The sequence below is a fragment of the Nicotiana tabacum genome, chromosome 16 (assembly GCF_000715075.1).
Source record: "Nicotiana tabacum cultivar K326 chromosome 16, ASM71507v2, whole genome shotgun sequence".
Taxonomy (NCBI): Eukaryota; Viridiplantae; Streptophyta; class Magnoliopsida; order Solanales; family Solanaceae; genus Nicotiana; species Nicotiana tabacum.
The window spans coordinates 149,292,350-149,320,148 of NC_134095.1; the positions used below are offsets into that span (position 1 = coordinate 149,292,350).

Consider the following 27,799-nt stretch of genomic DNA (forward strand, 5'->3'; position numbering starts at 1 on the left):
CAGGGGGCACAATTGTCTAACTGCTTAGGTACATTGTATCTCTGATACATGATTGTCTGTCCAATGCCCTAACACTAACGTGATGGCTTCCCTTTGATGTGTCCATATATAGAAAGTGGTTGGTTGTGGTAACTCCTCCCTGCAAAGCAAAATCAAAGGACAATGGCTCAGAACCGCAGAACCGAGTGGATCGGTACTGATGACCGACAACAATTGGTCGAACAGAACAACAGGTTGGTAGAAGAAGTGAAAATGCTGAGACAGCATGTGGCAGACATGTATCAGGCATGGATAACGGGAAAAGCACCACCCCCTCCACCGCCAAGCCTCTTGAACTCGGTCATTTCCCAAGCACCCAACACCATAATGGAAGATTCTCCATACTCTCCATCCCAACCCATTTATGGCAGCTTTCCCAGCTATCCGAGTAGCTCCATCACTCTTCAATGTTTCTCCGCTCCCCAACACCACTTCTTTCCCCGTTACCTCAAAAGCCATACCTCACTTCCCAGGTACCCGACTCCACGAAATGCTTACCCACCCATACAAGCCTACCAAAAGCCATCTGGATCAGGTTTCCGGCCCTGTCAACATGCAAGAATGAAGAGGTTGCTGAAACGAGAAAAGGCACTCACCCCTATCGGGGTATCTTATGCCAGTCTGTTTGAAAGGCTAAGGCATGCTGGCTCGATTGAACCACTCCCCGCATGTACTCCAAATCCACTTGCAAGGAGCTTTGATCCGGCAGCGCGATGCGTCTACCACTCCAATGTCATAGGGCACAACATTGAGAGCTGTCATAGTTGGAGAAGGGAAGTAGAGAAAATGATCCGAGAAGGGCGGGTTGTGATTAATAACAGTGACATGGAGCACTCGAACCCCCTCGAGAACTTGCCGACGGAGGTTGATGAGATTGAAGCTGGTAATGGTCTCGGCAGTATTGATGCAAAGCTCAGTGGCTAAAATGCCAATTTTGATAAAGTGGGAGGACGTTTTGTTCCTTGGTCAGCAAGAGAGAAGCTTGTGGTGGCTCATTTTGTTGTCATTTCTGTTGTTCGGATTATTAGGGTTATAAGTCGGATGTTGTCTTGTCCAGTTTGTTTTAGGATTTTATTCTGGATTGTTTTGTTTGTTTTGTTATTTAAACCATTTCACCGGTAGTCTAATACAAAATCCGGTCTTTTATTATTTCCAGTCATCTTTTTGTTTAGTCCTTTTATCATTTTTGTTCAATGCCGATTCTAGGGACATGACATGCGCACCCAGTTTGGGCCTAGTCTTAAAAGTTAATCATAAAACCCTGAGAAGGTGATCAAAGCATTTAAAGGAAATAAGAACGGTTTGAGATTATTTAGAGCTCGAGTCATGTGGAACTGGGGCAAACACAAAGAAAACCGTTAAATAAAGATTCGCCTAAATTGGCATGAGGGTCGTTCATAATAAAAGAGAATGAGAGTGTCGCCCAACGGTGCTTTAGAAGTGACAAATGAACAAACATATGTTTAACATAATTGTCAAGCCCAACACTGTCGGAAGAGACTATAAATCTATTGTTTGTTGTGTTGTTTGCATTTGGCATGTTTTGAAGACTGGAATGACGAAGGCATTTTGTTCTGCTACCTAAACACTTTATCCTTCGTTACCCCTTTTTGAGCCTTACTTATTTTTCTTTCATACCCCTCGTTCGGAATCAGTAAAAACGACTAGAAAACGCGAGCATGGCATGAAAACATGAAAAAAAAAACGAAAAAGAAAAGAAAAGAAAAATGGTAACAAAAAAAAAAGTCAAATGAATAAAGAAAAAAGAGGAATTGGGAACTACGTTTGACCTGATTCCTCAAAGAGGATACGTAGGCGCTTCACGGTTCGGTCATAGTTTTGAAAAAATATAAATCAATCAAGTAAAATATCCCCAAGCAAGAAACTGGGGCAAAAGTTGTGTTTGTGGTAAATAAATCTAGTTCCGAAAGTTGTAACTAATAACCCAGAATTAATGCATTTTTGAGCCTTTAATACCCTTTTTTTTTCTAGCCCTATCCAAAACTCATATTACGGTCCAAAGAAAGACCTTCTGACCAGTCTTCAAAAGATGCCAAGTCAGACAAATGAGAGTCTTACCGGCGAACATAACATTCTGTTCCACAGCAGAAAGGACTCTAATCTCCAGCAGAGAGAGTCATACCGGCAACACTCCAAATCCCCAGCTGGAAAGTGATACAAATGAGAGAGTCATATCGGTGAAAACCTTCACAGGCACCATAAGGCGATGAAAGCTGAGAGAAGAACAAAAAATGAGAGAGACTTGATAGTGAAAACCCTTTGGGCACTACAAGTCGAATAAGATTAAGAATCCAATGGGGAATCGCCAATTGAAGATCTTGAAAGATGATTGACGGTAGAGGATAGGCCACATACGCATGTCATGGCCATTAGAGTCGGTATCTGCGTTTGATAGGTTTTTATTTATAGTTTCTTTTGTAAAAGAGTCATCATTTCCTTTGTCTTTTGTTTTGTATCTTTTATCTTTCTCCTTTCATAAAAAATTTTCCCCAATAGAGTCTGTCCGGTCAGAACAAGTATGAAATGACTTCAAAATATGTCATCAGCTTCCCAATTATACAAAATGAGATCTGACTAGTGCATCCAAATGGTGTAGTCAGCGAGGAACAAGCGCGAGGCCAATGTCAAGAAAATATCCCCAGCAAAAGGGAATTGACAAAAGGATTGACGAGTGTCAAAAGGGATATCCTTGCCAAAACCAAAGTTATAAACCTCAAGGCCAAAGCCAGTGGGCAAATCAAGGAGAGCAATGAGCATGATTTGGGAAATTCATACTAGGACTAAAAGGTCGGGGAAATGCCAGCTTCCGAGTTATGTCACAAAAGAAGACGGATATCCCCAGTAGGAAGAGATTATCCCCAGCACATAATATCATCCCCAACAAGTTGTGGAACGCAGAGCAAGGAAGGAGAAAGGGAAAAGCCATCCCAGTAGGGGTATCACAACCAACCACCATGTTTTAAACTAACAAATTTTGTTTGATTTGAAACAGGTAAAGGAAATGGCATTGATGCCAGAAATGCATGCCGAAAGGGATATTATCAAACTGGGGTAGAAAATTTTCCTTCCGCTTAGAAAATTTTCTGGAAGTCAGGTACCCATGCGGGAAAGAATAAAGATAACGCCAGTCTCAAGGGAAGTGGTCTTAGAACCAGTGTTGCCCCCAACATAATAAGTTCTATGGAGGAAGTTGTTCCCCAGCAAAGGGATGAAACTTGAGCTCAGTGAAGCACTAGTTCTGAAAGAATCAGAATCCCCCAACAGTGTTATCCTCGACAGCGTTATCCCCAGCTGATAACATTTTACCCCCCAACAGGTAAGTAAATAATTCCCCAACAGTGTTATCCCCAGCAAGTATTCGAGGTAAGACATTTTCAAGTCTTAAGGATATTTTGGGTTCATCCGCCCTCAAATAGGATATTTTGGGTTCATCCGCCCTTGAATAGGATATTTTGGGTTCATCCGCCCTCGAATAGGATATTTTGGGTTCATCCGCCCTCGAATAGGATATTTTGGGTTCATCCGCCCTCGAATAGGATATTTTGGGTTCATCCGCCCTCGAATAGGATATTTTGGGTTCATCCGCCCTCGAATAGGATATTGTGGGTTCATCCGCCCTCGAATAGGATATTTTGGGTTCATCCGCCCTCGAATAGGATATTTTGGGTTCATCCGCCCTCGAATAGGATATTTTGGGTTCATCCGCCCTCGAATAGGATATTTTGGGTTCATCCGCCCTCGAATAGGATATTTTGGGTTCATCCGCCCTCGAATAGGATATTTTGGGTTCATCCGCCCTCGAATAGGGTATTTTGGGTTCATCCGCCCTCGAATAGGATATTTTGGGTTCATCCGCCCTCGAATAGGATATTTTGGGTTCATCCGCCCTCGAATAGGATATTTTGGGTTCATCCGCCCTCGAATAGGATATTTTGGGTTCATCCGCCCTCGAATAGGATATTTTGGGTTCATCCGCCCTCGAATAGGATTTTATTTTCAAAGTTGTTGTTGAAGCCAGGCGCCCGCCTGAATAACGAGAGGAATACTTTTCTTGTCTGTCCATTGCATATTTTAGGCGCCCACCTGTATAACAAGGGAATACATTCCACGCCTTTGCCAATAGGAGACGCACTTCCTAAGTCTAGTTCTGCCAATAGGAGACGCACTTCCTAAGTTAGTTTCACCCATAGGAGACGCATTTCCTCCTAAGTTTAGTTTTACCCATAGGAGACGCATTTCCTCCTAAGTTTAGTTTACCCATAGGAGACGCATTTCCTCCTAAGTTTAGTTTACCCATAGGAGACGCATTTCCTCCTAAGTTTAGTTTACCCATAGGAGACGCATTTCCTCCTAAATTTACTTTTACCCATAGGAGACGCATTTCCTCCTAAGTTTAGTTTACCCATAGGAGACGCATTTCCTCCTAAGTTTAGTTTACCCATAGGAGACGCATTTCCTCCTAAATTTACTTTTACCCACAGGAGACGCATTTCCTCCTAAGTTTAGTTTTACCCACAGGAGACGCATTTCCTCCTAAGTTTAGTTTTACCCATAGGAGACGCATTTCCTCCTAAGTTTAGTTTTACCCATAGGAGACGCATTTCCTCCTAAGTTTAGTTTACCCATAGGAGACGCATTTCCTCCTAAGTTTAGTTTACCCATAGGAGACGTATTTCCTCCTAAATTTACTTTTACCCATAGGAGACGCATTTCCTCCTAAGTTTAATTTACCCATAGGAGACGTATTTCCTCCTAAATTTACTTTTACCCATAGGAGACGCATTTCCTCCTAAGTTTAGTTTACCCATAGGAGACGCATTTCCTCCTAAGTTAGCATTGAAGTTGGTAGCCCGCCCATATAATAGAGGCATACATTTCTGTCCTTTTACTTTCAGTTCTAGGTCGCCCACCAGTAAAATGTGGGAATACATTTCAGTTCTAGGTCGCCCACCAGTAGAATGCGGGAATACATTTCAGTTCTAGGTCGCCCGCCAGTAAAATGCGGGAATACATTTCAGTTCTAGGTCGCCCACCAGTAGAATGCGGGAATACATTTCAGTTCTAGGTCGCCCACCAGTAAAATGCGGGAATACATTTCAGTTCTAGGTCGCCCACCAGTAAAATGTGGGAATACATTTCAGTTCTAGGTCGCCCACCAGTAGAATGCGGGAATACATTTCAGTTCTAGGTCGCCCACCAGTAAAATGCGGGAATACATTTCAGTTCTAGGTCGCCCACCAGTAGAATGCGGGAATACATTTCAGTTCTAGGTCGCCCACCAGTAAAATGCGGGAATACATTTCAGTTCTAGGTCGCCCACCAGTAAAATGCGGGAATACTTTCTGTTCTAGGTCGCCCACCAGTAAAATGCGGGAATACATTTCAGTTCTAGGTCGCCCACCAGTAGAATGCGGGAATACTTTTAAGTTCTAGGTCGCCCACCAGTATAATGCGGGAATACTTTCTGTTCTAGGTCGCCCACCAGTAAAATGCGGGAATACATTTCAGTTCTAGGTCGCCCACCAGTAAAATGCGGGAATACTTTCTGTTCTAGGTCGCCCACCAGTAAAATGCGGGAATACATTTCAGTTCTAGGTCGCCCACCAGTAAAATGCGGGAATACATTTCAGTTCTAGGTCGCCCACCAGTAGAATGCGGGAATACTTTTAAGTTCTAGGTCGCCCACCAGTAAAATGCGGGAATACATTTCAGTTCTAGGTCGCCCACCAGTAGAATGCGGGAATACATTTCAGTTCTAGGTAGCCCACCAGTAGAATGCGGGAATACATTTCAGTTCTAGGTCGCCCACCAGTAGAATGCGGGAATACATTTCAGTTCTAGGTCACCCACCAGTAAAATGCGGGAATACATTTCAGTTCTAGGTCGCCCACCAGTAGAATGCGGGAATACATTTCAGTTCTAGGTCGCCCACCAGTAAAATGCGGGAATACATTTCAGTTCTAGGTCGCCCACCAGTAGAATGTGGGAATACTTTTAAGTTCTAGGTCGCCCACCAGTATAATGCGGGAATACTTTCTGTTCTAGGTCGCCCACCAGTAAAATGCGGGAATACATTTCAGTTCTAGGTCGCCCACCAGTAAAATGCGGGAATACTTTCTGTTCTAGGTCGCCCACCAGTAAAATGCGGGAATACATTTCAGTTCTAGGTCGCCCACCAGTAAAATGCGGGAATACATTTCAGTTCTAGGTCGCCCACCAGTAAAATGCGGGAATACATTTCAGTTCTAGGTCGCCCACCAGTAAAATGCGGGAATACTTTCTGTTCTAGGTCGCCCACCAGTAAAATGCGGGAATACATTTCAGTTCTAGGTCGCCCACCAGTAGAATGCGGGAATACTTTTAAGTTCTAGGTCGCCCACCAGTATAATGCGGGAATACTTTCTGTTCTAGGTCGCCCACCAGTAAAATGCGGGAATACATTTCAGTTCTAGGTCGCCCACCAGTAAAATGCGGGAATACTTTCTGTTCTAGGTCGCCCACCAGTAAAATGCGGGAATACATTTCAGTTCTAGGTCGCCCACCAGTAAAATGCGGGAATACATTTCAGTTCTAGGTCGCCCACCAGTAAAATGCGGGAATACATTTCAGTTCTAGGTCGCCCACCAGTAAAATGCGGGAATACATTTCAGTTCTAGGTCGCCCACCAGTAGAATGCGGGAATACTTTTAAGTTCTAGGTCGCCCACCAGTATAATGCGGGAATACATTTCAGTTGTAGGTCGCCCACCAGTATAATACGGGAATACATTTCAGTTCTAGGTCGCCCACCAGTAAAATGCGGGAATACTTTCTGTTCTAGGTCGCCCACCAGTAAAATGCGGGAATACATTTAAGTTCTAGGTCGCCCACCAGTATAATGCGGGAATACTTTTAAGTTCTAGGTCGCCCATCAGTAAAATGCGGGAATACATTTAAGTTCTAGGTCGCCCACCAGTATAATGCGGGAATACATTTCAGTTCTAGGTCGCCCACTAGTATAATGAGGGAATACATTTTGTCTGTTCACTCCATATTCTAGGTCGCCCACCAGTATAATGCAGGCATACATTTCAGTTTTCCATTTTCAGGTCGCCCACCAGTATAATGCGGGCATACATTTCATTTTTCCATTTCCAGGCGCCCACCTGTATAAGGAGAGGAATACTTTTCAGTCTTATACTGCAGATTTTGAAGTCAGTAACCCCACCGGAAGGCAAAGGTTACAACAAGAATCCCCAGCAGGAAACAATAAAAATTCCAACACCGGAAGGCAGAAGGTTGCAACAAGAGGTCACAGCGCAAACTCAAGTGCATGTGTCAAAAGAAGAAAATTACCGGAAGAAATGCAAGCAGACAAGGAAGCAAGGCAACAAAAACAAATTGTACTCTAGCCTAGCTTCTTGTTTTCTTTTAAGCACGTTGTAACAAGGAGATCGGAAAGCAGTAGTAATAGCATGCAACAACAGTAACAGTGCAGTCCAACGGTAGTCCCAGCTACCAAAGTTTCCCGAACTACATTGACTTGATTCCTGTTTAGCCCAGGATATGTAGGAAACCTTTGAAGCAAAGGTTCGGTCAAATCTTTTTCAAAAAATGCTTCAACGGAGTACTCGAATGGGCAAAAATCGCTCGCTTTATCTTTGCACGAAAACCCTTCGTGTCTTCGGGCAAAGAGGGGCAGCTGTAAGCACGTGATTTTTGCCCTATATGAGAATTACTCCCAAAAAATTCAAAAAAATAAAGTAATTTTTCTGGGTGTGCAATTTTGTGATATTTTGTGATATTTTGAATAATTATTTGTATTTATCTGTGCATGTTTATTTGCTAAATTAATAAAAAAATACAAAAATATGTCGCATTTTGCATATAGGATTTAATTCTACAATTGTTAGTAATTAAATTTGTTTTACAAAAATTAAAAATTACAAAAATAGGCATCGTTTGCATTTTTAGCATCTAATGTCCAAATATACAATTTTATGCTTAATTAATACTAAATTGTGCGTTAATTGTTATTGGGAGTTAATTTGCACTTTTATAACTTAATTTAGTTCTTAATAATAGTTTAAGTATTTTTATAATTTAGTTTTAGAAAAAATAAAAGAAGAAAAGAGAGCGAAAATATAAAGAAAGTCGGAATTAGGCCTCTTCTTCAATTTCAAGCCACAGGCCCAAAAAATGGCCCAATCTTCCCTACGACCCAGTCCATTTCGAATTGGGTCGACCCAGTTCATAACCCAAAAGACCCAATACCCCTATCTTGCATTTCAAAGACACAAAACAAAACAAAACAAAAAAAAAAACCAAAAACCCTAAAAATGACCTAAGTCATCCGCCCCCCCCCCCTATCATTCTTCTTCCTCTTTTCTTCCTTCTTCCTCCAAAGCTCCAACCCAACGTCCATGGCTGCCTTTCACCAGCCCCATCGACAACCAACTCTTCACATCACGTCTCCATCTTCTTCCTCGTCTCCAAATGACCCCTCCAATCGCCGGAAAACTTGACAATTGGAGCAACCATGGCTGGTTTCCGAAGAAAACCCCACTGTTGCGTCTTTGTCGAGCTCCAACTGATCATGGTTGGTTCTTCTTCTTCACCTCATACTATCATGAGCGTTCTGCTGCCCGCTACGTCCAACTCAGAACAACCAACGTCACCGCCATCCACGTCGACCTCCCCGACTGCTTCGCCGCTGCCTTGGCTGCGTTTTTGCTCGTCGAGCACTACTCCTGCTGCGTCGTTGCTGCTTGAGCTCACCGTGACCAGCTGCTCCTGCTTGCAAGCTTCTTCGCGCAAGCACCAAACACCCCCCCAGTTATTTCTTCTTTGCTACATCCAGTGCGTCGACCTTCTCCATCATTTGCCGCTACTGCTGAAGCAGAAGCTCCATCCAAACAAAACCAAATCCAGCTGCTACTGCTTCAGCTTCTGCTTTCGACTGTGTTCGCTATATTTCGTGTTCGAGCTTTGTTTCAGGTTTGGTCGTCGTCGTTTGGTCGAGTTTTGGTCGAGGCTCGTCAAAACAGTCCGTACATATTCGTTTCGATCCGGTTAGTAGTTTTTGAGTTTTATTTTTGTTCGTATTTCGTTTGGATATTTTTCGAATCTAAAATCGGCAAATGTTTGTTTTGTGCATGTCTATGGTTGGATATTTGATTTTTGGTTTTATTCATGTTCATGTGTTTTATTGAAATTAATTTTCAGATTTCAAAATGAAAGATTAATTAGTTATTTTTCATGTTTATTTCATGTTTGTATTGTTGTTTAAGTGAATATTTGTTAGTTTGATGTTTGTTAGATTCAAATTGAAATTTAATCAACTATTTCTTCAATTTGTTTCATGTGTTTATGTATTGTTAGAAATTGGTAATATTGTTAAGTTCAAGTTTAAGTTCATAATTGTTTCTTCGTCGATCTTGTTATTTGTTTAAAGAATTTAGTTGTATTAAAGGAATATATTGTTTTAATCGTTTAATCCGTCATGTTTGTTGTCTTAAAATAGATTCATTCATGTTCATACTTTGTTTGGATGATCTTGAATCCGAATTTTGTATAGTTTGATTTCTTGTTTACCATTTATGATTATTGCTTGAATTGTTCTCATAATCTTGTTTAAAGTTTAATATAAGAATTGTTTGTTGTAATGTTGTTAGAGTTGATTTTAAGTTCAATATTATTGAATTTAAGAATCTAAATATACTTGTTTGATTGTTGTTGTTGTTGTTTAAATTCGAAAAATAGGTTTGTTGTTGCCAAAAATATTGTTCAATCAAATTTTAGTTGTTCTTGGTTGTTCAATTTGTGTTCATGTGATTTGTTGTTGAAATGTTGTTAAAATCATGTTCATGTGATATTGTTGTTATGATGTTCATCCGTGTTCATATTGTTGTTTGAACATTGTTAGAAATTGATCATATTGTCTATATTTTGGTTAAGTTTGATTAATTGATGTGTTATAGCTGATGGGTAGTTTGGTAAATTTGTAATACGTTCAGGGGTAGTTTGGTAATTTCAGTAAGGTCGGAAGGGGTAGTTTAGGAATTGTACATTTTGTAATTGTTTATTTGAAGCATGGGGGACAAAATGAAATGGGGTGGGTTGTGATATGATTATTTAATATAAAGGGGGGACAAGATTTAATTTAAAGGGGAATCTTGCATTATTTTAAATAAAGCATGGGGGACAAAATATAATGGGGTGGTGTGATATATTTATTTAATGTAATGGGGATGAGTGGGAAGATAATGTGTTTGGTAGAGAAAGGGATTGATTTTAATTGATTAAAGAGTGAGGATTATATATAGAGAGGTCTTGAAATCAAAAACAGAAGAAAAAAATAGAGAGAACAGAAATAGGGAGGAAAAGAGAAATACAGAGACAGAAAAAAAAACGGGAGAGAGAAACAAATCTGAAAATAAGAGAGAGAAAAGGGCTGAACACTTGAGAGATAGAAAATTCCGAAAATTATTGAAGCTTTCAAATAAAAAAAAAACTAAAAAAAATATTCTGTTTTCTTTTGTTGTTTGAAATCAGAATTGATTGTTGTTTCATAAAAGCTGAAGCTTTTGTTTTTTTTTTGGATTACTACTCTACCGGTTTGTTACTGGGTTGTTACTGTTGCTGGGCTATTGTTGCTGTGTTGTACTGATTTTATTGCTGCTGCTGATTCTCATCTTCATTTTCTTTTGCTTCCAATATCAGGTACACAACTGACACACTGGTTATTGTAATCCGAAATATGAAGCATGAATACGAAAAATGAAGAGTTGAAATTCTGAATTATATTTAATTATATTCTGAATTTTATTTGTATGTATAAATTATGTAGTTTGCAAAAAATCAGAATCATGTAGATATTTAATACATATAGTGGAACATTCGACGATAGCTTAACAAATGAACTAATCTACATCTATTGCCTAAAAATAAATAAATGGTGTAGTAATTCCGTCGAATCAAAAATCAAACGAATAGGCCATCTAGTAGGAAGTTGGTAGAAATTTATTTAGTTAAATAATATTGGTTAATTGCAGCACGTAAATGGTCTAGGATTAAAATTAGAATTGTTATGTTTTTTTTTAATTTGACAAACTGAGAACATGCCTAGTATAATGTAACCAGGTAATAACATGTAAATAAATTAAGATATTTCTCCTTTATTTTGTAGAGACAAATTTCAATAAAAATGTAGGCATTTTAGGACTGTCCTTTTAAAAATAAAATGAGAGGAGCCTCGCCCAATAAAATGCACTAATTGCGGGGCCCTCAATAAATATTTAATTGAGTATTTAGAATTCGGGATGGATTGTTTAGTGAATTCCACAGTCTTACCCATAAATAATAATACGCTAATCGCTTTAGGCACGATTTAATAATAATACATTCTTAAACATGGGTGCGCATTTATGCGACCCAAATCCAAATCCTAAAACATTGAATAAAAATACGTTCCGGATCGCGGGTGCATTTTATGTGACGCAATCCAAAGACATGTTTTTAAACGATGTTCACATTCTTGTAAAAATAATAATAACAATTATGAAAGCAGTAAAAAGATAAAATTTGCACATAAGTTCATATTTGTATAAAATCAGATAATCAAGCCGAATATAACAGTTGAGCAACCGTGCTAGAACCACGGAACTCGGGAATGCCTAACACCTTCTCCCGGGTTAACAGAATTCCTTATCTGGATTTCTGGTTCGCAGACTGTAATACAGAGTCATTTTTTTCCTCGATTCGGGATTAAATTGGTGACTTGGGACACCCTAAATCTCCCAAGTGGCGACTTTGAAATAAATAAATCCCGTTTCGATTGTCCTTTAATTGGAAAAACTCCTTGTACCCTCGCGGGGGCGGAAAAAGGAGGTGTGACACTACTCCTTCAGTCCGAAGAACCACCAGCCATGAACAACCCAACATCAAGCTCGCTTCAGCTGCGTCTGCTGTTGCTGCATCGCCACTGCTTCGTCAACCAGCTTCACGTCGCCATGGACGCCGTTGTTTCTTCTTCATCGAAGCCCAACTCTATCGCGCTACTGCTGCTCCGTTCATTGCTGCTGTCTGCTGCTTCTTTATTCAAAATCTTCGATGGTCCGTTCGGGGTCGTCTTCGGCGTCGAATTGTTTTGGTGCGGTAATCGCTTTCGGATGGATTTGTTTTCATTCAAGTTCTTCGTCGTTCCGATCCGGTTAGTTGGTTTAAGTTTCGTTCCCGTCCGTAATTTGTTTGATATTTTTCGGATATGAAACCATTAAATGTTTGATTCTTGTTCTTGATTTTTGTTCAGTTGTTTTATTTTTCTTATTTATTTTTGTAGAAATTGTTAGTTTGATTAATTATATTGTTGATAGATTTAAGTTGAAGATTCAATTAAATTATTTTTCAGTTTGTTTTTATTAATTTATAAGAGGATTTAGTTTTAATATAGAAAGGTATTAGTTTAAATCGTTTGAATCCGTTGTTTGTTGTTAATATAGATTTAGTTCATGTTCATCTTGTTTGAAGTTCGTTTTTAATTCAGTAATTTAATGTGAAGTTATGTTTTGGTTTTTAATTTTTTTGGAATCATGTATCTTTGTTATAATTTTGTTGGATTTAATTTTAAAAGATCAATTGATTATTTGAAGTTTAGTGATTTGAATAAGTTTATTTGTTTTGTTTAAGCTTAATACAAGTTTAATTCGAATTTGAATAAAACTTGCTTGTTATTGTTGTTGAATTTTTTCATTTATGTCCATACTTTGTTTGATTGTTCTTGAATCCGAAATTAGTATAAGTTTGATTTTCTTGTTTATTGTTTATCATTTATGATTATTTCTTGAGTTTGTCTCATAATCTTGTTTAAGTTTAATATAGGAATTGTTGGTTGTAATGTTGTTAGATTTGATTTTAAGTTCAAATGATTATTGAATTTAGAAATCTGAATATACTTGTTTGTTGTTGTTTTTGTTGAATCTGAAAGTAGGTTTGTTTGTTGCTAAAAATATTGTTCAATCAAAATTTTAGTTGTTCTTTGTTGTTCATCATTTAGTTTGAATTTGTTGTTCGAATTTGTGTAGAAATTGGTCATATTGGCTATATTTTGGTTGAGTTTGATTGATTGATTGGTTATAGCTGATGGGGGTAGTTTGGTAAATTGCAGTACATTCAGGGGTAAAATGGTAATTGCAATAAGGTCGGAGGGTTAGTTTAGGAATTGTACATTTTGTAATTGTTTATGTTAGGCATGGGGGACAAGAGGTAATGGGTTGGGGTTTGATATATTTATTTAATATTGTGGGGGACAAAACATTAGGTAGTGGATTTAAAAGGGGGATGAGTGGGAAGATAATGGGTTTGGTAGGAGAAAGTGGTTGATTTATTAATTGATTAAAGGGTTTTGGGATGGGATATAAATAAAAGGACTTGAATCAGATTTTAGGACGGACAGAGTACAGATAGGGAAAGAGAGAAAAAAGAGTTGAATATTTAAGAGAGAAAGAAATTTCGAAAAATATTAAAACTTTCAAGAAAAAAGAAAAGAAAAGAAAAAATACAAATAAAAAAAGCTGGAAATTAGAAGAGAGAGTAGTACACACCTGATAAATATTCTGATACACGGGTTTAGAAATTAAGGGTTAAACATTAATTAGCCTTTCAAATCTGAAAATTCCCTTGGTTTCTGTCCGTTGTTTGTTGTCGGTGTTTCTGGATTTTATTTTGATTTTCAAATCTATTCCTGGGCTGTTGTTGCTGGGCTGTTGTTGCTGTGCTGTATTGTTATTACTGCTGTTGATTCTCATCTTCATCTTCTTTTGTTTCCAATACCAGGTACACGACTGTAATACTAGCTATTGCAAGCTAATAATGTGGAAACATGAATACATATGAAGAATGAAATTTTGAAGTTTTAATTTCATTTTTTTTGTTCATTTTATTGATTGTATTTAAGCTATTTCATGTATTTCTGAATAATAATTGGAATAAGGAAAATAACATAAGTTAGTCTTTAATGAATCGGTTTGGCAAAACGGGTTAATTCACTAGTTATGAAGGTTTCAAGATTATCAACAGTAGGTTAATCATGAACAAGTAGCTAATTTAGCTAAGGCATGAATTTAAATTAAATTTCGTAAATTAGGCATTAAGGCATGATTTGAGTTCAGGCAAGATTAGAAGAACGTTTAATTCTAATAAACTTTCTAATAAGCTTTAGTAATTATGTTAAATCTAGTTTCAAATGGTTGTGAATAATTAATCTCAATAGTTTTTTTTATAACAATGCTGAGTTTTAATCTAGTTGTATTTGATTATTTTGAATATTAGTTGTCGGATTTTTATTTTATTTATAATTTCGAATTTTTTGAGTAAAATTCTTTTTCATCAATATTTGTATTAATCTAGCAATTAGTATGTCATGCTTTCTTAAATAAATAAAATAAAAACTCGTAATTAATTAGGATTTTCTTTCTTTATTTTAGAGACTAATTTTAATAGGAAAAGTGTAGTCGCTTTAGGATTTGTCCATTTAAAATAAATGAGACGAGCCTCGCCAAATAAAACACACAGATTGCGGGGCCCTCACAAAATGTATGTGTTAATTACTTAGAATTCGGGAGGGTCGTTTAGCGAATTTCACGGCCTTCCCAAAATAATAACGCTATAGTCTCTTTAGGCGCGTGTTTAATAGTTTACTTTCTTAAGCTTGGGTGTGCATTTCATGCGACCCAAATCCAAATCCCAAAACATTGAATAAAATGTGTTCCGAATTGTGGGCGCATTTCATGTGACGCAGTCCAAAGAAGTGTTTTAAGCGATGTTCACATTCTTTTAAAAATAATAATAATAAAGTGGTAAAAAGTTAAAATTGGCACATCGGTTCATAATTGTATTAAAATCAGATAAATAAGCCGAATATGACAGTTGAGCGACCGTGCTAGAACCACGGAACTCGGGAATGCCTAACACCTTCTCCTGGGTTAACAGAATTCCTTATCCGGATTTCTGATTCGCAGACTGTAATACAGAGTCATTCTTTTCCTCGATTCGGGATTAAAATTGGTGACTTGGGACACCCTAAATCTCCCAAGTGGCGACTCCGAAATAAATAAACAAATTCCGTTTCGATTGTCCTTTAATTGAAAAAACTCCTACGCCCCTCGCAGGGGCGGAAAAAGGAGGTGTGACAGCTCTGGCGACTCCGCTGGGGACAAAACCCAGAACCACTGGTTCAGGGTTAGAAATTCCAGCATATATAAATTCATATATTTGGTTTTATCTGATTTTGTTACATGTTTTGGCTCAATGTGCTAATTGGTTGCCTTTTATCGCTTTGATATTACATGAACTGTATATAAACTGTGCCGAAACCCATCTCCTCTCTGAGTCCTCTGAATCATGAAGAAGGGTGTACTTCGTACGACTTCTTTTCTATATAGTGTCAAATCCCAATTTAGAACGAGGTTCGGACAAGTTGCTAAGCCGGTGAAGCTTCTGTATTCCCGGTACGCTGCCCCCTCGGCTCGAGCTGTCCGCTCGGGTAAGCCAGGTCTAGAACAAACACCCAGGTTTTGAACCTAGAATAACTCAACTTCATGTCGGATCCCTAGTAGGAACGCTTATCTGCATCATGTGCATTTTTGACTTAGGGGACTCAACACATGGGTTGGGTCCATCTAGGAATAGCAACCTGAAACAGAAAAGACCATCCTGATGCATCCTACTCACTACTTGTGCATTTATTTGCTTTGGACTTGCATGATGACCGGTTTTGAATATTGGAAAAATTTGAGAAAAAAAAGAAGAAAAAAAAATATAGCAGTGTATAGGGTTAATCTTCTTCTTTGAAAATATAACAATGTCCAAATAGTGTCGAAACTCTAAAAAAAATATTTTATTTTTAATAGTTTGTTTTACTAAAAGCAAAGGATAAATAAAAAAAAGAGTCTTTATTTTTGGAAATTGTTCGTAGAAAAAAAAAGAGTCTTTATTTTAGTTTGGGAATAGGTTGTTTTATTATTTGTTGAAGATGAAAAGAAAAAAAAAGAGAAAAGGAGAAAAATAGCAAGTGGAGAGTTAGATGATTAATTTAGAAAAAAAAACAGTGTCCAAGTACTGTCGGAACACTACCGAAATTTTGAAAAAATATATATTTTTACTTTTAAAATTGTTTGTTTGCCTAAAAAAAAGCAGAAAGTGTGTAGGAATGAGTCTTTTATTTTAATTTGCTTTGTTTTCAAAAAAAGAATAAAAAATGAAAAAGAAAAATAGTTTTTTTTGCTACAAAAGAAAAAAAAAGAAAAAATATGTTTGCTTCCAAAAATTAGTTAGTTTATTACCCGAACTACGCGGGTTTGATTCTCACCGGATGTGAGATACGTAGGCAACCCTCATTGGGTCCAACCCCACCTTTTGCTAAAATAGCCAAAAATAAATAAATAATAAATAAAAAACATGAAAAATGATAAAAAAGAGTCATAAATAAGTCAGGGTGATGCTGTTTTTGTCAAAAATAGCTGAATGTTCCCGAAAGGGACGCCGGAAGGCTGACTTTGCATAAACAGCCACCTTTTGGGTCATGTTTAGGATTTTGGTCCAGTTGACCCACACAGCCTTAAAAATTTTCGTCCCCGAGGCGCTGAAGGGTCGTGTTTGCAACACCACGTTTTCATTGTAATTTGAAAAAAAAAACAAAGAGTTAGCGGTCAGGTGAATACCGTTTGAATTTTTAGTCAAAAATAAGTCGAGCCAGCTTCGGCCGCGTCTTAAACCGTTCTTGCCGAAATAGCCTTAGAGTATCTTTCAGTTATCGAAAGGCTATTTTCGTAAAAGAACGAACAAGTTTGTAAAGTGTCATAAAATAATCCTCCCCGGCCTCAAATTCATGTGAAATTTGGAGGGGGCCACGTTTGCAAAAAATAACCATTCGGTTGCATTTATCAAACGGAGAAAGGAAGCTGGCCATTTGTTTTGGAGTTTGTAAATCTTTTTATTAGAATATGTGGGTTGTTTGATTTTCGAGTTTGTAGGTCATCTTCAAACCTTTGAAACCCAGTTTTGTTTAGTATGAAAATTGAAAAAAAATGTCTACTATTGTTTATCTTTTATTGGTCCGAACTACGCAAGGTCTGATTCATGCGGGGTCATGATACGTAGGCAATCTCCATAAGATTCGACCACCACTGAAAAAGAAAAAAAGGAAGAAAGAAAAATAAAGGAAAGCGCGAGTGTATCGCATCTCTGATAGAACGGTTTAACTGCTTAGGTGCATTGCATCTCTGATATATGATTATCTGTCAAATGCCCTAACACTAACGTGATGAATTCCCATTGCTATGTTCATATATAGAAAAATGGTTGGTTGTGGTAACTCCTCCCTGCAAAGCAAATGACACAGAACCTCAGAACAGGGTGGGTCGGTACTGATGACCGACAACAATTGGTCGAACAGAACAACGGGTTGGTAGATGAAGTGAAAATGCTGAGACAGCATGTGGCAGACATGTATCAGACATGGATAACTGGGAAAGCACCACCCCCACCACCGCCAAGCTTTTCGAACTCTGGCATTACCCATCCCCCATACTCTCCATCCCAACCCACTTGTGACAGCTTTCCCAGCTACCCGAGTAGCTCCATCACTCGTCCACGCTACTCCCCTCCCCAACGCTACTTCTCTCCACGAGATTCCCAAAGACGGGCTTCACTTTCCAAATACCCAGCTCCACAGAAGGCCTATCCACCCTCACAAGCCTACCGGAAGCCCCCTGGATCAGGTTTCCGGCCCAATCAAGCAATTAGGAACGAAAGGTTGCTGAAACGAGGAAAGGCTCTCACCCCTATCGGAGTATCTTATGCAAGTCTGTTTGAAAGGCTAAGGCATGCTGGCTTGATTGAGCCACTCCCCGCATATACTCCAGATCCACATGCAAGAAACTTTGATCCGGCAACACGATGCGCATACCACTCCAATGTCAGAGGACATAGCATTGAAGACTGTCGTTCCTTGAAAAAGGAAATAGAAAGAATGATTCAGGAAGGGGCAATTGTGATCAATGACAGTGACAGGGAGCACGCGAATCCTCTTGAGAGCTCGCTGACCAAGGTTGATAATGTTGAAGCTGGTAATGGTCTTGGCAGTATTGACGCAAAGCTCAGTGGCTAAGATGCCAGGTTTGATAATTGGGAGGGCATTTCGTTCCTTGGTTATCAAAAGAGAAGTTTTGATGGTTTATTTTGTTGTCATTTCTATTTACCGGATTATTCTTAGGGTTGTGTCAAACTTTCTTATCTTTCCATTTGTCGTAGCATTTTGTTTAAGTTTTGTCCAGTTTGTTTTTTGGATTTTGTTCTGGTTTGTTTTGTTTTGTTATTCAAACCATTTCACCGGTAGTCTAATGCAAAATCCGGTCTTTTATTATTTCCATTCATCTTTTTGTTTAGTCCTTTTTGTTCAGCGCCGATTCTAGTGACATGACATGCGCACACAGTTTGGGCCTAATCTTAAAAGTTAATCATAAAACCCCGGAAAGGTGATCAGACCATTTAAAGGAAATAAGGACAGTTGAGATTATTCGGAGCTCGAGTCATATGGAACTAGGGCAAGTAAAACACAAAGAAAACCGTTTAAAAGCAAGATTCGCCAAATTGGCATGAGGGTCGTTCATGATAATGAGAGCGAGAGTGTCACCCAACGGTGCTTTAGAAATGACAAATGAAAAGAAAATGTTGAATATAATTGTCAAGTCCAGCACCATCAGAAGAGACTATAAATCTATGTTCAATTGTGTTGTTTTCACTTGGCATGTTTGAAGACTGGAATGACGAAGGCATTTTGTTCTGCTACCTAAACACTTTATCCTTCGTTACCCCTTTCGAGCCTTATTTATTTTTCTTTCATACCCCTCTTTCGGAATCAGTAGCAAAGAGTAGAAACACAAACATAAAAGATAAGAAAAGAAAAGGAAAAAGAAAAAGAAAAAACTTCAAAAAGAAAAAAAAATCAACAAAACGACAAAAGAAAGGAGAAATGAGGAAAAAAAAAGAGAAAAGAAAAATGATAACGAAAAAAGAAAGAAAGAAGAGGAATTGGGAACTACGTTTGACCTGATTCCTCAAAGAGGATACGTAGGCGCCTCACGACTCGGTCATGGTGCAATAAAAATTAAATAAATAAATAAATAATCCCCAAGCAAGAAATTGGGGCAAGGGTTGCGCTTGTTGTAAACAAATATGGTTCCGAAGGTTGTAATTTTGAACCTCAAATTGATTTTTTTTTAGCCTTTAATACCCTTTCTTTCTAGCCTGTCAAAAAACCCACATTACGGTCCAAAGAAAGACCTTCTGATCAGTCTTCAAAAAGATGCCAAGTCACAAATTAGAGTCTTACCGGTGAACATAACATTCTGTTCCACAGCAGAAAGGACTCTAATCCCCAGCAGAAAGAGTCATATCGGCAACACTCCAAAACCCCAGCTGTAAAGTGATACAACTAAGAGAGTCTTATCGGTGAAAATCTTCACGGACACCGTAAGGCGATGAAAGCTGAGAGAAAAAAACCAAAATGAGAGAGGCTTGATAGTGAAAACCCTTTGGGCACTACAAGTCGAATAAGATTAAGAATCAGATGGGGAATCTCCAAGTGAAGATCTTGAAAGACGATTGATGGTAGATGATAGACCACATGCGCATGTCATGACCATTAGAGTCGGTATCTGCGTTTGATAGGTTTTTATTTATAGCTTCTCTTGTTAAAGAGTCATCTTTTTCCCTTTGTCTTTTATTCGGTTCCCTTTTTGTTTGTCTTTCTCCTTTCATAGAAAAATTCCCCAGTAGAGTCTGTTTGGTCAGAACAAGTGAGAAATGACTTCAAAATCTGTCATCAGCTTTTCAATTATGCAAGACCAGATATGATTAGAAGATCCAATGGTCTAAGTCAGGAAGGAACAAGCGCGAGGCTAATGTCAAGAAAGATATCCCCAACAAAAGGAGATTGACAAAAGGATTGACGAGTGTCAAGAGGGATATCCTCGCCGAAATCAAAGGTTATTAAACCTAAAGGCCAAGGCTCGTGGACAAATCAAGGAGAGCAATGAGCATGATTTGAGAAATTCATGCGAGACTAAAAGGTCGGGAAAATAACAGTTTCCGAACTATGCCACTAAAGAAGAGGGATATCCCCAGCAGAAAGGGATCATTCCCAGCAAATAATATCATCCCCGCAAGTTTTTTGGAACGCAGAGCAGGGAAGGAGAAAGGGAAAAGCCATCCCAGTAGGAGTATCACAACCAACCACCGCGTTTTAAACTAACAAATTTTGTTTGATTTGAAACAGGTAAAGGAAATGGCATTAATGACAGAAAGACATGCCACAAGGGATATTATCAAACTGGGGCAGAAAATTTTCCTTTCATTTAGAAAATTTTCTGAAAGTCAGATACCCATTCGGGGAAGAATGAAGATAACACCAGTCTCAAGGGAAGTGGTCTTTGAACCAGTGTTGCCCCAACATAATAAGTTTCAATGGAGGAAGTTGTTCCCCAGCGGACAGAACAAAGGGATGAAACTTGAGCTCAGAAAAAGCAAGAGGCCAGCATCATTCCCAACAGCCTTCCGAAGAGTGAAGCACTAGTTCTGAAGGAATCAGAATCCCCCAGCAGTGTTATCCTCGACAGCGTTATCCCCAACTGATAACATTTAATCCCCCAACAGGTAAGTAAATAATTCCCCAACAGTGCTATCCCCAGCAGTTTCGAGGAGTCCAACACAAGTTTGGTGAAAATTGGTATCCTCAGCGGTTCCTTTCGGGGAAAGGCAAAACGAGTCTTAAGGGAGGTAGTCTTCGAAGGAAGAAGCTATGCAAAAAAAAAAAGAGAAAAAAGGAAAAAAGAAAAAAGGGGGAAGTAGTTTGCAGAGGAATGAAACATCCTACTTAAAAGGAAGTAATTTTGGAAGGAGTAAGATAACATATTTACTCAGCAGAGTTATCTTCGGCAGTGTTATCCCCAGCAGGGTTACTCAGTAGTTCGCAGTGTTATCCCCAGCGGACCATCGAGATGTAGAAGCATCCTCGACAGAGTTTCGACCAAGTTTCAAGAGGGTCGGACAACCCAGAGTGGGTAAGGAAAAAAGGAAAATTCATCCCCAGCAAAATAATCCCCAGCAGTTTCGAGGGAAAACAACACAGGTAAGTAAATAATTCAGGAAGAAGGAAATGATTCACGCATAGGAGACGCACTTCCTAAGTTTAAAGTTTTACCCATAGGAGATGCATTTCCTCCTAAGTTTGTTTTTACCCATAGGAGAGGCATTTCCTCCTAAGTTTATTTTTTTACCCATAGGAGATGCATTTTCTCCTAAGTTTGTTTTTACCCATAGGAGAGGCATTTCCTCCTAAGTTTTTTTTTACCTATAGGAGAGACATTTCCTCCTAAGTTTGTTTTTACCCATAGGAGAGGCATTTCCTCCTAAGTTTGTTTTTACCCATAGGAGAGGCATTTCCTCCTAGGTTTGTTTTTACCCATAGGAGAGGCATTTCCTCCTAAGTTTTTTTTTACCCATAGGAGACGCATTTCCTCCTAAGTTTTTTTTACCCATAGGAGACGCATTTCCTCCTAAAGTTTAGTTTTACCCATAGGAGAGACATTTACTCCTAAGTTTGTTTTTACCCATAGGAGAGGCGTTTCCTCCTAAGTTTGTTTTTACCCATAGGAGAGGCATTTCCTCCTAAGTTTAGTTTCACCCATAGGAGAGGCATTTCCTCCTAAGTTTGAAATCAGGAGCCCGCCTGAAGAGAGGAATGACGTTTATTTTTAAAATTGTTGTTGAAGTCAGGAGCCCACCTGTAGAATGGCATTTTATTTTCAGAGTTGTTATTGAAGTCAGGAGCCCGCCTGAAGAGAGGAATGGCGTTTATTTTCAAAGTTGTTGTTGAAGTCAGGAGCCCGCCTGAAGAGAGGAAAGGCGTTTTATTTTTAAAGTTGTTTAAATCTCGCCAACCTAAAGAGAGGAATGGCATTTTATTTTTCAAAATTGTTGTTGAGGTCAGGAGCCCGCCTGAAGAGACGAATGACATTTATTTTAAAGTTGTTGTTGAGGTTAGGAGCACGCCTGAAGAGAGGAATGACATTTATTTTTAAAGTTGTTATTGAAGTCAGGAGCCCGTTTGAAGAGAGGAAAGACGTTTTATTTTCAAAGTTGTTTGTTGAAGTCAGGAGCAAGCCTGAAGAGAGGAATGGCGTTTTATTTTTCAAAATTGTTGTTGAAGTCAGGAGCCCGCCTGAAGAGAGGAAAGGCGTTTTATTTTTTAAAGTTATTGAAGTCAGGAGCCCGCCTGAAGAGAGGAAAGACGTTTTATTTTTAAAAGTTGTTGAAATCTCGCCAACCTAAAGAAATGAATGACATTTTATTTTTAAAAGTTGTTGTTGAAGTTGGGAGCCCGCCCATAAGAACAGAGGAATACATTCAGTCTTTTCATTTCGAGTGTTGAAGTTGGGAGCCCGCCCATACAATAGAGGAATACATTTCAAGATCAAGTCAGAAGGCAGTAAAGCAAAAGGTTACAACAGGAATCCCCAGCAGGAAACAATAAAAATCCCCAGCACCGGGAAGCAGAAGGTTGCAACAAGAGGTCCCAGCACAAACTCAAGTACATATGTCAAAAGGAAGAAAAGACGCATTTTGAAAGAAGTGGCATGCGAACATTAAATCATGCCCAGCATAACAAATCTGATGAAGAAAGCCGTATCCCCAGAGGAACCGCCGAAAAGCTTAATGAAGAAAGCCATGTCCCCAGCGGACCGAACAAAATGATGAAAACTGGTATTTAGAAAAGCAAAGGGCCAGAAGTCTCGGAAGAAAAGCACCGGAAGAAACGCAATCAGACAAGAAAGCAAGACAACAAGAACAAGTTGCAGCCTAGCCTAGCTTCTTGTTTTCTTTTTAGCACGGTGTAACAAGGAGATCGGTAAGCAGTGGTAATAGCATGCAACAACAGTAACCTTGCAATCCCACGGTAGTCCCAGCTACCAAAATTTTCTGAACTACATTAATCTGATTCCCCTTTAGCCAGGGATATGTAGGAAACCTTTGAAGCAAAGGTTCAGTTAAATCTTTTTCAAAAAAAAAATGCTTCACACGGAGTACTCGGATGGGCAAAAATCGCTCACTTTATCTTTGCACGAAAACCCTTCGTGTCGTCGGGCAAAGAGGGGCAGCTGTAAGCACGTGATTTTTGCCCTATGAAAGAATGACCCCAAAAAATAAATCAGAAAAAAATGATTTTTATTTTTTGTGTGCAATTTTTTGAATTTTTGTGGTATTTTTGTGTAATTATTTGTATATTTGTCTGTGCACGTTTATTTATTAAATTATTAAAAATACAAAAAATATGTCGCATTTTACATGTAGGATTTAATTATACAATTGTTAGTAATTAAGTTTGTTTTACAAAAATTAAAAATTACAAAAATAGGCATCTTTTGCATTTTTAGCATTTAATGTCCAAATATACAATTTTATGCTTAATTATTATTTAATTGTGCGTTAATTGTTATTGGGAGTTAATTTGCGCTTTTATAACTTAATTTAGTTCTTAATAATAATTAAAGTATTTTTATAATTTAGTTTTAGAAAAATAAAAGAAGAAAAGAGAGCGAAAATATAAAGAAAATCGGAATTGGGCCTCTTCTTCAATTTCAAACCACAAGCCCAAAAAATTGTCCAACCTTCCCATGACCCGGTCCATTTCAAACCGGGTCGACCCGGTCCATAACCCAAAAGACCCAACACCCCCTATCTTGCATTTCAAAAAAAACAAAAAAAAAAAAAAGAAAAAACCCTAAAAACCTAACACCAAAACTATCACCCCCCCCACCTTTTCTTCTTTTTTTTCCAAACTCTAAAACACACATCCATGGCTGCCATGGCTAAGCTCCAGCAGCTTCGTCTTCTTCGACACAAACACACACACACACCACCAAGAAGCCCATCTTCTCCATGTCGAGCTCAAAAGGCTCGTCCATGGCTGTGTCTTCATCGTCGACCTGTCGCCATGGCCATAACGCCATGTTTGCTGCTTCTTCTGCTGCCCGCTACGTCCAGCTCGAACACCCAAACCACCACCTTACGACCAGCAGTCCACCATCGTCATCCTCCTGCTCCAACGACCACCCACTTCACCTTCTTGTAAAGATGCTAACTTTGTGTTCAGATCTTCCAAGAACCCATCGTCTTCTTCATCCTCGTCGTCGTGCACAACGCAGCGTTGTAGCTGCTGCTTCATCTTCTTCTTCGTCTTCGTCGCCAACACTACTCCTTCAGTCCGAAGAACCACCAGCCATGAACAACCCAACATCAAGCTCGCTTCAGCTGCGTCTGCTGTTGCTGCATCGCCACTGCTTCGTCAACCAGCTTCACGTCGCCATGGACGCCGTTGTTTCTTCTTCATCGAAGCCCAACTCCATCGCGCTACTGCTGCTCCGTTCATTGCTGCTGTCTGCTGCTTCTTTATTCAAAATCTTCGATGGTCCGTTCGGGGTCGTCTTCGGCGTCGAATTGTTTTGGTGCGGTAATCGCTTTCGGATGGATTTGTTTTCATTCAAGTTCTTCGTCGTTCCGATCCGGTTAGTTGGTTTAAGTTTCGTTACCATCCGTAATTTGTTTGATATTTTTCGGATATGAAACCATTAAATGTTTGATTCTTGTTCTTGATTTTTATTCAGTTGTTTTATTTTTCTTGTTTATTTTTGTAGAAATTGTTAGTTTGATTAATTATATTGTTGATAGATTTAAGTTGAAGATTCAATTAAATTATTTTTCAATTTGTTTTTATTAATTTTTAAGAGGATTTAGTTTTAATATAGAAAGGTATTAGTTTAAATCGTTTGAATCCGTTGTTTGTTGTTAATATAGATTTAGTTCGTGTTCATCTTGTTTGAAGTTCGTTTTTAATTCAGTAATTTAATGTGAAGTTATGTTTTGGTTTTTAATTTTTTTGGAATCATGTATCTTTGTTATAATTTTGTTGGATTTCATTTTAAAAGATCAATTGATTATTTGAAGTTTAGTGATTTGAATAAGTTTATTTATTTTGTTTAAGCTTAATACAAGTTTAATTCGAATTTGAATAAAACTTGCTTGTTATTGTTGTTGAATTTTTTCATTTATGTCCATACTTTGTTTGATTGTTCTTGAATCCGAAATTAGTATAAGTTTGATTTTCTTGTTTATTGTTTATCATTTATGATTATTTCTTGAGTTTGTCTCATAATCTTGTTTAAGTTTAATATAGGAATTGTTGGTTGTAATGTTGTTAGATTTGATTTTAAGTTCAAATGATTATTGAATTTAGAAATCTGAATATACTTGTTTGTTGTTGTTTTTGTTGAATCTGAAAGTAGGTTTGTTTGTTGCTAAAAATATTGTTCAATCAAAATTTTAGTTGTTCTTTGTTGTTCATCATTTAGTTTGAATTTGTTGTTCGAATTTGTGTAGAAATTGGTCATATTGGCTATATTTTGGTTGAGTTTGATTGATTGATTGGTTATAGCTGATGGGGGTAGTTTGGTAAATTGCAGTACATTCAGGGGTAAAATGGTAATTGCAATAATGTCGGAGGGTTAGTTTAGGAATTGTACATTTTGTAATTGTTTATGTTAGGCATGGGGGACAAGAGGTAATGGGTTGGGGTTTGATATATTTATTTAATGTTGTGGGGGACAAAATATTAGGTAGTGGATTTAAAAGGGGGATGAGTGGGAAGATAATGGGTTTGGTAGGAGAAAGTGGTTGATTTATTAATTGATTAAAGGGTTTTGGGATGGGATATAAATAAAAGGACTTGAATCAGATTTTAGGACGGACAGAGTACAGATAAGGAAAGAGAGAAAAAAGAGTTGAATATTTAAGAGAGAAAGAAATTTCAAAAAATATTAAAACTTTCAAGAAAAAAGAAAAGAAAAGAAAAAATACAAATAAAAAAATCTGGAAATTAGAAGAGAGAGTAGTACACACCTGATAAATATTCTGATACACGGGTTTAGAAATTAAGGGTTAAACATTAATTAGCCTTTCAAATCTGAAAATTCCCTTGGTTTCTGTCCGTTGTTTGTGGTCGGTGTTTCTGGATTTTATTTTGATTTTCAAATCTATTCCTGGGCTGTTGTTGCTGGGCTGTTGTTGCTGTGCTGTATTGTTATTACTGCTGTTGATTCTCATCTTCATCTTCTTTTGTTTCCAATACCAGGTACACGACTGTAATACTAGCTATTGCAAGCTAATAATGTGGAAACATGAATACATATGAAGAATGAAATTTTGAAGTTTTAATTTCATTTTTTTTGTTCATTTTATTGATTGTATTTAAGCTATTTCATGTATTACTGAATAATAATTGGAATAAGGAAAATAACATAAGTTAGTCTTTAATGAATCGGTTTGGCAAAACGGGTTAATTCACTAGTTATGAAGGTTTCAAGATTATCAACAGTAGGTTAATCATGAACAAGTAGCTAATTTAGCTAAGGCATGAATTTAAATTAAATTTCGTAAATTAGGCATTAAGGCATGATTTGAGTTCAGGCAAGATTAGAAGAACGTTTAATTCTAATAAACTTTCTAATAAGCTTTAGTAATTATGTTAAATCTAGTTTCAAATGGTTGTGAATAATTAATCTCAATAGTTTTTTTTATAACAATGCTGAGTTTTAATCTAGTTGTATTTGATTATTTTGAATATTAGTTGTCGGATTTTTATTTTATTTATAATTTCGAATTTTTTGAGTAAAATTCCTTTTCATCAATATTTGTATTAATCTAGCAATTAGTATGTCATGCTTTCTTAAATAAATAAAATAAAAACTCGTAATTAATTAGGATTTTCTTTCTTTATTTTAGAGACTAATTTTAATAGGAAAAATGTAGTCGCTTTAGGATTTGTCCATTTAAAATAAATGAGACGAGCCTCGCCAAATAAAACACACAGATTGCGGGGCCCTCACAAAATGTATGTGTTAATTACTTAGAATTCGGGAGGGTCGTTTAGTGAATTTCACGGCCTTCCCAAAATAATAACGCTATAGTCTCTTTAGGCGCGTGTTTAATAGTTTACTTTCTTAAGCTTGGGTGTGCATTTCATGCGACCGAAATCCAAATCCCAAAACATTGAATAAAATGTGTTCCGAATTGTGGGCGCATTTCATGTGACGCAGTCCAAAGACGTGTTTTAAGCGATGTTCACATTCTTTTAAAAATAATAATAATAAAGTGGTAAAAAGTTAAAATTGGCACATCGGTTCATAATTGTATTAAAATCAGATAAATAAGCCGAATATGACAGTTGAGCGACCGTGCTAGAACCACGGAACTCGGGAATGCCTAACACCTTCTCCTGGGTTAACAGAATTCCTTATCCGGATTTCTGATTCGCGGACTGTAATACAGAGTCATTCTTTTCCTCGATTCGGGATTAAAATTGGTGACTTGGGACACCCTAAATCTCCCAAGTGGCGACTCCGAAATAAATAAACAAATCCCGTTTCGATTGTCCTTTAATTGGAAAAACTCCTACGCCCCTCGCGGGGGCGGAAAAAGGAGGTGTGACAGCTCTGGCGACTCCGCTGGGGACAAAACCCAGAACCACTGGTTCAGGGTTAGAAATTCGAGCATATATAAATTGTTATATTTGGTTTTATCTGATTTTGTTACATGTTTTGGCTCAATGTGCTAATTGGTTGCCTTTTATCGCTTTGATATTACGTGAA

The 27,799-nt window shown here is 37.9% G+C and overlaps 2 long non-coding RNA genes across 2 annotated transcripts; both read left to right on the forward strand.

The window, feature by feature from the left end:
• The first annotated feature begins 10,144 nt into the window (after positions 1-10,144).
• LOC142170792 (uncharacterized) lies at positions 10,145-14,057 on the forward strand. The gene is made up of 2 exons (XR_012700354.1): positions 10,145-12,249; positions 13,872-14,057. It is a non-coding gene; the product is annotated as an uncharacterized LOC142170792 (long non-coding RNA).
• A 9,918-nt stretch (positions 14,058-23,975) lies between these two features.
• LOC142170588 (uncharacterized) lies at positions 23,976-26,416 on the forward strand. The gene is made up of 2 exons (XR_012699851.1): positions 23,976-24,661; positions 26,284-26,416. It is a non-coding gene; the product is annotated as an uncharacterized LOC142170588 (long non-coding RNA).
• Positions 26,417-27,799: the final 1,383 nt, after the last annotated feature.